Raw genomic sequence first — 14,915 nt, 5'->3', positions numbered from 1 at the left:
ATGAAGAAGTCAATCTAAAATGTTACATTAATTTATATGTTTCTATTTATAATGCCTTCTGGCAATACTAAGACTGCATGAACCAATAATTATTTTTAATATGTAGTAATTCGAATTTTGAAAACCGGATTTTTTTTACTATATTATCATTATTTATTATTTCTGAAACCATTGATTTTGGATAGGATGTACCGTACATTAGTTGAGAGCAAATGAATTATACATTCACCCCTTCAAAGCTTTTACACCTGTAAGTGTAAGACAAGCTTTTGCTTGTTAGTATAAATACTGCGATTCCCTGTTCTGAAAAAGGACTATGATTTTGAAACATCAAATAGAAAAACGTTAAATAGTTTTCGTGCAGCGACTTCACAACCCACTAAACATAATCTTGATAACAAGACTCCTCTTTGTCGAGTGTATAAGTTGAGAGTGTGTAAATGAGAGTGTATGGTCCGTAATCAAATTGACGGGTCTGGTGTCTGTCGAATATGTCACATATGATTTGGATTTTCGGTCCTAGAACATGTTGGATCCATCAAAATTGTTTTAATTAAATATTATCATCGTGTATGTTACAGTTTTGAAAACATTAAGAATTAATCAATAATATACGAAAGGATGGATATTATTTTTTGTATTTACTGAAATAAAAAGTATTACTATCGACGCATGAAAACAAGACGTAACTGATACCCTCTAGATTGTCTTTTATAATAATAACAACCTCTGAATTTTGCGATGAAGTTTGTTATCTTCGATGATTTATCAAGGACTTGAAGTTACACCGTCAACTTTACTTGTGAATATCGTCATATTTTTATGTCTACAAAGTACTTTAATTGACAAAGTATCCAGTGAATTTTTCGCTGTTTTTAAATACGTCATATCGATGCTAGTAAAATGATTACGTGTGATTTACATCTCTTATATAAAACATCCTTTTTATTTATAATGTTCGTAAAATTAGAAAACATTTTGGCTATATTTTTTATGTTTCTTCCGTTTTTTTCCTACGTGAACATTTTCCTCACCTAATCTTATTTAAAAAGTAGAAGTTTGCTTTAGTTCTATTATTTCATTTAACTTATCAGTTAAAGAAATAGTGAGGAGGGAGTGAATTACTCCCCACGTGTAGTTCATTATCATACATAGAATAGTTTCATTACTCTCAATTAATTGTATCCATCTAAATAAATATCACTGTATATCATGATGTTCACATCATTCTTTTGTGTCCTTTTTGCTTGGTTATATTCATTTCCGTAGTGAAAGACATTTGCTTTGCATGTGTGGTTCTCCGTTACATTCTTACATTGTTGTAGTTGTTTTTGGATTATATTTAAAGGGATTTTTCATCAACAAGTTTGTATTTCAAATCAAAGCCATTCTAAGACTTTTTTTTTAAATTTTTTTTTGACCTGAAATAATAAGATTTGGCAATTATGAAAAATTAATATTAAAAAAGCAGATATGTACACTTGGACCACAAATATGGCATCGACCTTTGGACATGTCAATGGCAACCAAATTCATCGGTAAAAAAGTTCTTGTTGAAAATCATATTTTTAAAATAAGTCGATCAATAAATAGGTAAATTATTCATAATGTATTTGATCCATCCAACAAACAGTATTTTAAACAGTAACTTTAATGAAAGGTGGGATTTATGATTTTTTTTTATTAATTCATTTTAACATAGAATTCAGTAATGTTCATCCGATAAGGACTATACCAAAGTTTTCCCTTTCAGTATCGTATTTTTGCCTATAAGGTGAAAAGGTGACTTTGAAATTATTTTTTAAACTCTGCTCAATGAGTTTTCTTGAATAATTAGTCAAAATAAAATTGTTGGTCGTTTTGTTCTGTCTATTACATTCTTAACGTGTTACACAATCAGTTCAGTCGTCGTGGGATGTTATACGTGGGTCGTTTTAATTATAAACAATTCAGTTTATTGCCATGAGCTTTTTTGCTTGAACTATTTATTGCATTGTATTGGGTTAAATTTAGCACATCGCGAAGAAGAATGGAAAGAGACGCTGGGTACTTCTATCTAATCTTATAAATATTTTTGTTTTCAAATAAATATCTGCTGTTTGCCCTTTTTGCAGAACTACACAACTTGACTTTGTCGAAATGAAAGAATAGTATAAAATTACAAGTTTTATATTGCATTGTCGGTGTACACCGTTAAATTTTGTCTATTCGAAAAAAATAACATATTTAATATTAAATAGTGTTAATTTCAAAGTTAAATATATTGCATATAGCAAATATATATTTGACTTCGATAGGATGCAAATTTGGGTGGATTCTTATTTAATTTATCACTCTATACCAATGTTTCCCAACGTGGGTCCCACGCCATATAAGTGGGCAATTTCATTGTTAAGGGTTGCAATTCGAAAGTGGACTCGACACGAGTAAACAATTTTGCTTTAATATAAAAATATATATGTTACATAGAGGGGTGTAAGATTTTTAGAAAAGTACAGCCTAGCGCATATAAGAAAAATACTGTTCTATTTCAGCGTATTTTAATAGATTATTGATTACATATGTTAAGTTGTACGGTCTTGAAAAGTAACATTAAATATCTCTTGTTACAATTTATCAATGTCGTCAGTAATTTGCATTTGATAACTTAGTTCAACGTTCAAAAAATCTCATAACAAATATTAATAAAATTATATTCGTCTAAAGTGACGTTAAATGTATTATCTAGAAAAAATGGACCAAACAATTATCGTGTGTTTAAATTTAATTAAAGTGTTTAAACTAAAAGTCATCATCTGATAGCTCTTTTAAATAAAGTAACGAGGACAATGATAAGACTTTGGGTTGAATGGATTAAATTATCACATTACAAACATGTTAGGCCTATAAATATTACAAAGTAGGTAAATTTGTAACATGCTTAATCCATCATTTTATTTTTGTTTTCTATCACGGCACATGCACGAGCAGTTTTTAAGTTTACAATATTAATTTAGTAGATACACATGTTGTATGGTTGTCTTCTTTTAGCCCATAAACGCATAAGGCATAGCTATTTTGTAAAGGTATTCATGGGGGATATAACATGATCGCCACGCTTGCATAGCAGGCGGATTGGCGATCTGTGGTAATTTGTCTTGATTGCAGTCTGTTGCCCATCCTCTGTAAACATGTTCGTAAGCAGGGGCAATGTCATATAATTAACGTACAAAGTGTGAGCTATACTAGATTTTATCTTGGAAATCGAACCCACGACTGTTTTAGTCCTATACCGCTAGGCTACCACTACCTAAAGACAGCATAGGAGGGTCCAGTTATATTCTAGTCTCGCTCTAATTGGACTATTCTAAGGAATTAATTATCCAGAGATAATAATAAAAATAAATGAACGAATATTCTTACAATCAGCGGAAAATAATGTAAAAGAAACAATGTTGCTACTCAAGACACACGGAGATTTTGTATATTTTAATTATTTATATGCGGTTTGCGGTGAGACACCTTTTGTGCACGCAGTTGTTTCTTGTGGGCGAAGAAAATAAAAACCAGACGTGATTTATGTGATGCGTATTACATATGTACAGAGACTTTATATGATCCAAACACAAAAGCAAAAACAATCTCATTAATAGCATCCGAATTCAAATTTGCATTCGAATTTAAATTCGAATGCGCAACAATAATTCAACACTAAAAAGTATTGTGGACATAGTGGCCAGTAATATAGAGCGTTCTCTTGAAGGCTACACATTTTTTTGGCTAACGATCACCATCTGTACATGTAAAAAGATTATCGTAATCCACATCTTTGCAATGTATAAAGACTCAGACGATTATCAACCATCTCTGGTACGACACAAAGACTAATTTTCTAAATACTGATTCCAGACAGTAGATAGATACATGTTGACGCGCAACTTATTTATCTTTTATGTGTTTATTTCTGTACACAATCACGTTCTAGGCTTCAAAGATAAGGCGTTACTTAATAGTGTTATGTTGTCATAACAGCATTCCATTCCGACGCTTTGTATATCTATTTATTTATTAATGCGATAATTATGTTTCACTGGTATTTCTTAATTGATAGACAAAATTTTTGTCAATGGCAATAACTGTATAGTAAACCCTGTCGAAAATCAAGTTTCAAAATTAGAATTACTTTTACACATATTAAAATTAAATCTGTTTACTGTCTGGCCATGCAGACTTTGTACTAAGGGATGTTATTGGCTCATCGCGTTATAATATAAAAAATTAATTAATACAAAATATTTCAGAGTGATCCCTTTATATTTACAAGGTTATTGAAAGTTGGTATAAAAGCTTTTACATATACAACTTAGCACTGGGTATAAAAAAGCTTGATTATTACGCCAAAATCATTATTATTTATAAAATTATCATTAGGTCTAATCAAAAGTATTTCGATTTCGAAATAGACTGGATTATTGACAAAAAAGTTAAATCTATATGTCGAAGTTGACGTTTGACTAAATTCTGAACTAACGTAATACAATCTGATACCGGAAGTATATTAATGAAATCGACCTAATTCGCAAAGAAATCCGTACAAAGCCTTTATGCTAATGGTGACCTCGGTGAGTTGTCGAAGTGAATTCGCAATTACATTAACACTAGTGTTGTATATAATCTGAAGCAATTATGCATTCAGTACAATGATATCGCTACGCACCTTATCAGTTGGCTCAGCTTCCGTTTTAAATCAGCGCATCGACCCAACCAGTTGTTTAGGATGGTCACTGGATGTATATTAAAAATATGTAGACCTATTTTTCTTTTATATTATTAAAGGACTTAAACCTTTTTCCATTAAAAATTTGGAATATTTCTAAAAAAATATCGCAATAAATCAAAAAGCGGTTGTTTTTATATATAAAAAATAAAAAAGCAAGTTATCCCTGAAATTACGTCAGACTGTAAATGTCAATTTTATACGTATAGAACATTAAACCAAATTGTTTCGTTAAATAAATAGAATGAATGAATGAATAGAATACAAAAGTTCACTTTAATACTTTGGAAGTTAGAATACATTTCGCCATTAAGAAAAAGAAATCGCCCTACATCGGTGTTATGATGTCCCAATTTTCATATTAGCGAAATCCGGAGGCCGAAGCTGAGATCCTTCAGGTTATGTAATAGGCTCCATTGTGGCGACAGACGCCCGCTAGACGGCGCCGGGACGGCGGGCGCCGCGAGAGGTACGACAAACTTCTCAACAGCCATCTCACTCGCACGGAGACAACTGGCGCCCAACTAGGGACCAACCTTTATACGTACAGTCGCGATTATATGTGTCTTATATTTTATGCCTTTATGATAAGGTTCAGTTTTCTAAATAGCATGTTGCTTGTTACGGGCGCGACTGTACCGAGAGAAGTTTCACGAAAGCTTTATGGTCTTTTGATATGCTGAAATTTACAGCCGCCTTTCTAGTTTTGGAAGGTTTGAATTATCGCTGCTAGATTTGGTACGGAGCCGTGTCGTCGAAAGACTTGATTTAAGATGAGAGGCTCTTTGGTTACTTTTAAACTTTACCAAAAATTCATGTCTCATTATTATAGTCATTTTTTAATGTCAACGAACAAATAAAAAAATTAGACTAAACTCGTCGAACCTTGTTCATTATATTTACATGACAGTTTGCTCTAATTTTCCATACAACGTCGCGGCGGCGTATACCACTGGTGGCTTAAATTGACTATTTTTTAAAGATACCATTACTAACTGTGTTTATGAATATGAATTATCATAAAATGAACAAATTTTTCTAATGGAAGTCTAAGAAACAACGCAATAACGTGTTTATTTTTATTAGTAGATCTATTAGTTGACATGGTCACATATATCGCCTTATTTAGCAAAAAAATACGTAATGTGATAATATAATTTAACAACATTACATATATTTTTGACAATAATTTATAATTCAGGGTTATGATAAAAATGGCTTATAAATACTACTGCACTCATGACATGACTAAAACAAGGATAAAACATGTAGAAAGCATTACAATTTGTTAGGTAGATTTAATTTTTGATATAAGATTATTTAGAAGAGTAAATTTTTTCAAATCTTTTATTGAAAAGGTAACATGGCCGATGGTATATAGTTAATAATATTGTTATATCGTGAAATAAAAGTTTTTACCAAATATTAAATATTATGTCGTATTTAACAACTTTATTTCTTTTCAGGTATGTAGGCTGCAATGTGAAGGAGACGAACTGAATTACACGCCAGAACGAGTGCCTTATAATAGTTATATCCACAAAGTGCCTAATAAAGTTATATTTTTATATTAACACATCACTTAAGACGAACGAATAAACGCAACGAAAACGAAATTTATTATTGGTAAGAAAACTTAAATATTTATATTTAAAAAATGTTATGTTGTTACATGTTCATAACGTTTAAATAAGACCAGACCCGAATACTGATTTTATTTTTTTAACCTCATAGGTATTATTCTCCATCAAAAAGAGTAATAAAAAAGTTTTTATAAGAAATATTGCTACTTAATACGTGCAGTGGTTATAGGTGTAAAAACATTAAAGGGATGAATGTGTAAGACATTTGTCAGAAAAAAAGCTTCCAATCACCTTAAACATATAAACTGACCTATCTAAAATATTTTACAATAATTTATTTTTTCTATTGGAATGAGACATGAATAATATTTGGAAGTAAACCCTGCAGTGACAAATAATAAATAGTAATTAATTTTTAATTGTAGCATTAATTTAATTGTAACATGCATAGAATTTCGAGAAATTTGTTTCTTTACTATATTATCATTACATTATTTATTATTTGAATTGATGAAACCATTGAGTTTTGGGAAGGATGTACCATATATTAACTGACAACAAATGAACTATACATTCAGCCATTTTAAAGCTGTTGCATCTATAACCAATTAGCTTATAGACCTTAAGCATTTTATATAAATTATTAGTCCGTGTCCTATCACTCTAATGCATATGGTGAACATTGTCGACTTTAACACCTGCCTATTTGAAATACTCTGTATAAATAAAAATCTGAACAAATCCAAAACATATACATACTGAAAAGAACATTGTAACATTTGGGTTTTGCATATTAGAACATTAATTTTAAAATTACATCGCGGTCAATAATTAATTGATCAGTATTATATCTAATATTTAAATAAATAAATAAAACGATATTGAATGATCATTGATAGATTTAAAATAATAATTAAAAATATATCATCTATTTCGTACGCTGCAAGAGTTTAGTCGTGTAATATATTCTCATTGAGATGTTTTATATTTACAGCACACGATATTTTTTGTTTATCTGATTCATCTTTTCTTAGTATTGAATGACGTCAAATGTTTGACAGCCAGAGACAAAGTCGTCTCAACTACCAGTATCATTACGAAAATAAATAACTGAAAACAAATAAATAATTGATGAACCATGTGTTTAAAATATAATTATCATCTTGTCATCCGATAGACGCCCACTGGGAAATATGGAAATCACTTAAAGATCGCCACGTTAACGCGTCTTGCGCTGCTTGAATACAGCTTACCTAGTGGGGAGCCTACCCAATTAAAATATATATGTAAAAATGTTCAATATTTCTTTTGACAATAATAACATTAGGAACAACCTGTATTTCAAATTGTAATCTTGGTATCTACCGCCGATTTTGTCACATAGATGCGTGGCGACGTACGGATCGGAGGGAGATACAATATGTAAATTGTTAATGTACTTAGGGTTGATTATAATTTACACAGATTATAATCTATCCTATGCTATTTATATATAGAGTTATAAATCTGAAAGCTTCTAAGAGGTTAATGCATAGCTTGTCAGCAAAAACCTTAAAACTTTTACACCTATTTCCAATCATCTTATATACATTCATTAATAGATATTAATAGATAAGCGGCTAATTCAACAAACTAGTACAAAACTAGTTGAGTTTGTGAATACATCACATGATACATTTGTTTGCGACTCATTAAATACGAAATAAAAAAATGATGTTCGCGTCAAATCTTTAGTTTGTATGGCAGAAGAAAATTGTTGTTTTTGATATTTTATTGTAATTCCTACCTTAGAATTTTTGAATTTGTTATTCTCTACTGAATCTTTCTCGTGCTATCATGAAATTTTTAAAAAATTGTCAAATTTATCGGACCCTTCTCGAGTTTTAGTCTTAGCCACACATTTTACGATTTATTTATGTATATGTCGTCGTAACCGAGTTGTTAGGTCGTTTTTTTAATATTTTTTTTTAAATAATTTTTAAGAATAGAAGAACCAACGGTAGTCATAAATTTTAGTGGTGTGTAAATAGCTCCAGCACAAAGAGAAAGTTATCGGTTGAACCGCTGGGACGTTCGGATCCCTCAAGATATTTCACTTTTAGCTGAGCATATTAAGATTCTGCGAAACTATATTGAAAACCACTATAGAGGCTATTTCTTCGAAATAAAAATTATATTATACCAAGTGAAAATATGTACATATATATAGTGAACATTCCTGCCGTCAGACATCGTAAGTCCCCTTGTAAAAGATTCTTCATGCACAGAATGGCACGTAGCAAGGATTAAAACCCTCACACTAGGCGTTTAATACATGTTATAAATTGTAATAATTTGAGAGATAATGAAGCATAAATCATTAAATTTGAAATTCAGTAGTATATTTTGCAGACATTGTTTTTAAGATACACTCCGCGACAAAAGTATAACCCACCCCTCCTAATTTTTTCATATCTGATAAAGAATCATAGTTATATTAATATATTACTAATACACAAAATTTGGGTGTTAGTAAGTTTATTATACTATCAATACATTATTTATTAAATGCATAATTAACCAAATACAAATGCTATTGGGTTTTGCAGTGCGACAAAAGTATAACCCAGGTAATGAAATTTAAATAAAAATTCGAGAAAAATATAACAAACAATAATCATTCATGTAATCTAATATTTAGTAGATCCACCACTTTTACTTATCACCTCAATCATTCGGTCCGGTAAACTGTCATATAGCTTTTTAATTACGTCTTGATTTATATTTTGCCACTCGTCAACTATGACCTTTTTTAACTCTTCAACAGAAGTAAATTGTCTTGACCCACGATAGACAGCTCGTGATAAATTTCCCCAACAATTTTCAATTATGTTCAAGTCAGGAGAATATGCTGGCCATTCAAGAACTTGAATATTTTTTTCACTAAAGTAGTCTCTAACTACCTTTTCTCGATGGATAATGGCATTATCTTGTTGAAAAATAAAATTAGGACCAGCAATTCGCACTGCGTGAGAGTTAATTTGCTCGTTTATTACTGCTATATATCGTTTACTAGTTATTTTTCCAGAACAGAACTTAATATCCATTTTACCTGAGTATCCAATGCCAGACCATACCATTACACTACCACCTCCGGCTTGCCGACGGCTCAATATAAAATTATCTTTTCTTAAATCGTGAAAATAGTAATTAAAACCATCAGGTCCATCCAAATTAAACTTCTTTTCATCAGAAAAAATAACTTTTCGCCACTTTTTTTTCCATTGAACGTGATCTTTTGCAAATTGTAATCTAACTAGTTTATGTTTAACAGACAACGGTGGTTTTTTTGGTAATTTCTTACGTTTTAAATGCTCACACTCACGTATAATGCGTTGAACGTTTCTTAAATTAGTAACTACTACTAACACCAGCCTCCGCTGCCATTTGTCTTGCTGTAAGCGTAGAATTTGACGCAACTCTTAGAATTGACCTTCCTTCTCGTGGTGTAGTTGCTCTCGGTCGACCTGTCCGTTTTTTCTTACCATAGTTGTCGGGATCTTTTAAAAAATTTCGCACAACACGATGACTTCTGTTGATGATTTTTGCGATTTTGGCCTTAGAATAATTTTCAGAGTGCAATTTTTTTTATATATTAATTTCAGTTTCGTTTAAGTGTTTTCCCCGTGGCATTTTAAATAAAAAATAGACAAATATTAACTTAAACAATTTATTTATACGTAAGAACTTACGAGTTACACGAAATAAGTATAAACATGAATTGACATGTCCAGTGCACCGAGCTGCTTGAGCCAAAGAGACGAATGGGTTATACTTTTGTCGCGCTATCAAACCAATAACTTCGCCGCTGCGTGACAAAGCAGCATCGAAACGTAACTATATATATACCACAGTGCTAGAATTAAGAAAACAATGCTGGCGCGTTAGGAATTTATTTACTTGTATTTAGTTTTACAGTAAATATAAAAAAATTCGAGGGGTGGGTTATACTATTGTCGCGGAGTGTAATAACGTTATTGGACTTTTAATCGATTTTTTTCGATACAGATTATCGGAAAACCTTTAATACCACATTAAGCCAATATCTCTTAATAGACGTTATATGAAGAAATAATTAACTACTTATTAAGATTATAAAGTTTTTAAGATTTAGAATTAAAAATCATGGGCCGGTATATGGGCTCCTGCTACATTGGCGAGAAATGCTAGAGCCGATATGTAGGTCCGCGCCTCGTATCGTTTTACTATTCGCATTAGAGGAGTCCTCATCTCAAAACAAATTTATAATACCTCATAAATGATCTTATTTCATTATATTAATTAAAAAAACACTTTCGTTTTAACTCTTTGTGGACGACTTTTTCTCTTACTAAACCCTAGTAAAACTGTGAAGTTAGGTTCGCTATTCTAGCATAGGCACCTCTTCCTCGCTCGGCTCTAAAAAGGTTATGTATAGAATAAATATTTTTGTTGGTGAACTTTAATAAAATAATTGATTTTTTTTAGATAAACAAGTAAGTCCGTTCGAACTCAAATTTTACGCATTCATTTAGTTTACAAACTTTAGTATATATTTATACTCCTCAATGGCTATCTATCTGTCCTTTACTAGTGTAATGTTAATAAAAGACGATGGACAATGACTGTCTTGTTTGTTAATTTCGTCACATCTTTAGTTTGCAAAATAACTTATATTCGAATTACTTTGAATAACATGGCTGATGGTAAGTTCACTTAGCGACAATAAATAAAGTCATCTTTGTATCACATATTTATTAACTTTTTTCATGATAAATGGGTGTTTTTGAGGCACGAAATCGAAATTGAGAAAATATTCGTAAAAAAGTTTCTTTTATTTATAGATATTTTTATATAATTCTTTTTTTATTCATTTTTGTTTTAGATTATGTATTAGATTTTGTAATTCTCATTATTCAAAAAAAAAAAAACAATAAATTTCGAAAACAAACATTTGTAAATATTGTATTGTTAGTGTATATACTTAATAATTATAAAGATTAAATATGTAAGTCGTAAATTATCTATTTTGTCAGCAAATGTTTGCAAACAATTTGAGTACACTGAAATCGGCAAACATTTGCTACATATTTGTAACATAAGCTGCGTGAGTGGTTCAAGTGTTTCTGTCATGACTGTACAAATATTCATCTCTCATCAAGCCGGTTGACTTAATCATAGGAGCTGTGATGCTGTGAATACGAGTTCTGTTTTGTTTAGGTCGCATAACGTTTGCGTTGACTGAAGTAAATGTTCAAGTGTTACTGTGGATAGCTTTGTTCCTTGAGAATATATAAAATAAACGTTAACTAACCAATTTAAATTAACATACAATCATTTGTACTGATCGCAAAACCTTTGCACATTAATAACAAGATAAAAAATTATACATCTTTCTAGTAAAACCTCAACAATTTCTAAGAAAATTGCTAATTATATTATATATAGTACGGATAAACAAAGATATGCTGGTTAATAACTGTGTTTTAGAATGTGTCAAAATATTTTTGACACTTTTTAAAATAAAATAATAGCTTAATAATGAACTAACTAAACTTGGTATAGTCGAAAGTCAAACACGCTTTTAACAATTCTTTTGGAAAAATAAACAAATAAGAGTTATATGGAAATAATCACATTATTTATTGAAGAATTTGTTATTAATGAATGTGATTGATGAATTTATTATATTACTTATATCGAAGAAGTTTAGTCTATAGTCTTACTAAAAACGACGATAACTTACAAAGAAGTTTCTTTTTCGGACACTTCCATATTAACATTGTAATTATGTTTTTTTTTGCAATTGCTATATGATACGTGATTCGTTTCGACGGATTTCATTTGGTGTCCAAATGAAATCCGTCACCTTTTTTGATTTTGGTTAACGTCAAATGTTTGACAGCAAAGGATAGGTAATTTAAATTACTTTTTGGTTTACATTGGAAAGTGTTCTTTTTTATTTATCAGTACATATGGAAAGTGGCAATTTTCTCTAACCTTGCTCTTCGCTTAACGGTGGAAATATTAAAAAAAACCAATCAGAAAGAATGATAAATTGATGATTAATATTCATGTATGTAGGCGATATTAGTTTTAAAAAATTTAAACCCTGTGTATGCATTTTATTTTATATTATGAAGCCTAATTGGTGGTTTTAAATGAGAACAGTGGTATAAGAGATGCGCTCGCAAACTTCAGATTCGATAGGCAGATAAGAGCGCAGGGTTGTTGTGTATGCAATTATAAATATTTACATAGCCGAGTGGTCCGCGCGACGGTGCAGAAGTAATGGCCGATGACGCGAGGGGTCGCTCTTGTCACGGCATCGCTGTTGACATTTCGATTGATACAATTGATTGCACTTAATCGCTGCTAAACGTTCGCCTGCGTAAGAACAACTTAGGGGCCTTATATTAAAACAATATTATTTTTGTAATGTTTTGTGTCTATTCAAAACATTTATTTTATAATTGAAATAGCAGACCCGTCCAAAATTTTATTGTCATAATTAATATTATCATTATAACAGCTGTAAAAGGAGTACCGTCTGCTGCTGTATATAGGCCTTCATCATAGATTTCCAATAGTACCGGTTTGAAGTGACCTGCATGCAGTGTCCTGAGACGACTATACCATGGCCGCCTGTCCATCTTGTATCTGGGACGTCCTGCGTTTAACTTCTCGGTCCGTGTGCCTTAATTATCGGCCATCTGTTTAGCGATACTTTAATTCGTCTATCTACAAGGCTATGTCAATGTTATATCAAACAGCGATTAATTTTAAAAATAAATTTTCTCTTTTGTACTTTAGTTAATAAATTTAGGACTTTAATTAATGTGATTTTCATAGGAAAATTTTACGGGGTATAGGAAAAAAGCGTAGTTTTTGTTAATAGCCTAGCAATATTTCTATTTTTCGACTTCCTTTCATACAACCAACATCCTCATGCCCATCCACGTGTCTTAAATTAAAAATTTCGCAATCCATTCTTATTTATATGTTAAGCTACTAGTATTGAATTTAATATCACAGCATGACATACGTTAACTTGTCGAGCAGGTAACTAGAAGCATTTGTGACCTCGTGTTGCAAACTCCTTACTCATGTCATATAAAAATGAGGAAATGATAAATGTTAGCAGAGAAGCGGTCATAAAACAGTCTTACCGATTGCGTAAATTATACAATAATAGAAATACAGAAAAGGGAACGGTAAAGAGGACATCAGAAGCCGTAAATGTTATTTGAAATTCGAGTTAAAATATGTTACGTTTAATGGTGATAAAATTCGTTTATTCATTTTTGGAACTTACAGGACTCTTAGGGACCGTTATTTTTTTCTGCTTCGCAGTGTTTTAATTGTAGAGAAGAATTAGGAAAAAAATTACAACAACATATCTTTACAAAAAAGTTTAACAATACCGAATTATGTATATACATTCTCTGTCAGATATAGCGTACATGAAATCAAAATAAGCGAAATCACTGCCTGGATTCCTGTCATTTAAATATTCGTTTATTTAATAGTATCCCTTTTTGTAATTTTTCCGGTGTATGTGTTGAAAATTGAATAATAATGTTTTGCGGAATTCTATTAACAAAATCTGGTACCGTTTATTTTATGGAAAAAAATGATCACAGTGTGATTGGAAAATTAAACTTTCATCGCATATAAATAACGCGAGAATCATGTCATTTATTTTATCGCCGTTAAGTTGTTGTCAAATAGCATGAACCATGCCTTAACCAAGAGCAATACCGGAACTGAAACACTGTGCCATGATGTTGTATAAATAAATAAATATCACGTACAAATAGACTTACGTTGGTTTATTGAAATATAATATTTATTTCAATAACAACAAAATAACATTGTTTAGCCAGATGTAATTTATATTTTTATATAGCGGTTTGAGGGAGGCAAAACGTTGAAGGAGCTTGGCCTTGTCATCTTTTTAGTAACGTCCGACCGGAACCGTTTTATTTAACTACCTAAAGCAAGGTACAGCAGTTGCGGTAGGACTATTTAGCAAGGGAACCTCGGCCGTTAAATTATTTATTTCACCGGATTCAGGATATTTATAAATCAGATGTAGCAACACATCAATAATTTTTACCATTCTGTAACATGGGTTGGTGAAACTAGTAAATTTAATAACAATAGCATATTCAGCCTGACATACAATAATGTTGACTATTTCTAGATATAAGTGCACAGTTACAATTAAGTAGCAGCTTCTAAGATTACAATTATTTTATAATAGGTGGTGTTTAGACTAGGTGGTCTGACGAAATAGTGAAAGCCGCGAGAAGTCGCTGGTTGCGGGCAAAGCAAAACCGACCATTATAACCATCTTTAGGAGAGGCCTATGGCTTGCAGTGTGCGTCTATTGGCTGATGATTAGTAACTTACCTTAATGATACTTGTATCGTTCCCCTTTAAGCGGTTTATACCCAGGTTGCGGCCGCACCAAACTATAAGTAAAAGTATTTAATATATGGCCAAGTTTAATACGACCTACCTATTGAATAATAAGTCTAGAGGAATTTTCTTGA

General features: G+C 31.2%; 1 protein-coding gene across 1 annotated transcript in view; it reads left to right on the top strand.

The window, feature by feature from the left end:
* Window positions 1-14,915, top strand: part of LOC137922701 (talin-1-like) — a 99,106-nt gene that overhangs the window by 13,979 nt on the left and 70,212 nt on the right. Inside the window, exon 2 of the mRNA XM_068765731.1 lies at window positions 6,223-6,382. The gene's annotated coding sequence lies outside the window, so the exon portion shown is untranslated. The remainder of the gene's footprint in view (window positions 1-6,222; window positions 6,383-14,915) is intronic.

Source organism: Battus philenor, unplaced genomic scaffold (assembly GCF_028537555.1).
Source record: "Battus philenor isolate CCGP_79_NKW_IND1 unplaced genomic scaffold, ilBatPhil1.0.hap1 SCAF_20, whole genome shotgun sequence".
In the NCBI taxonomy this organism is placed as follows: Eukaryota; Metazoa; Arthropoda; class Insecta; order Lepidoptera; family Papilionidae; genus Battus; species Battus philenor.
This window is presented reverse-complemented; position numbering and strand designations above follow the sequence as displayed.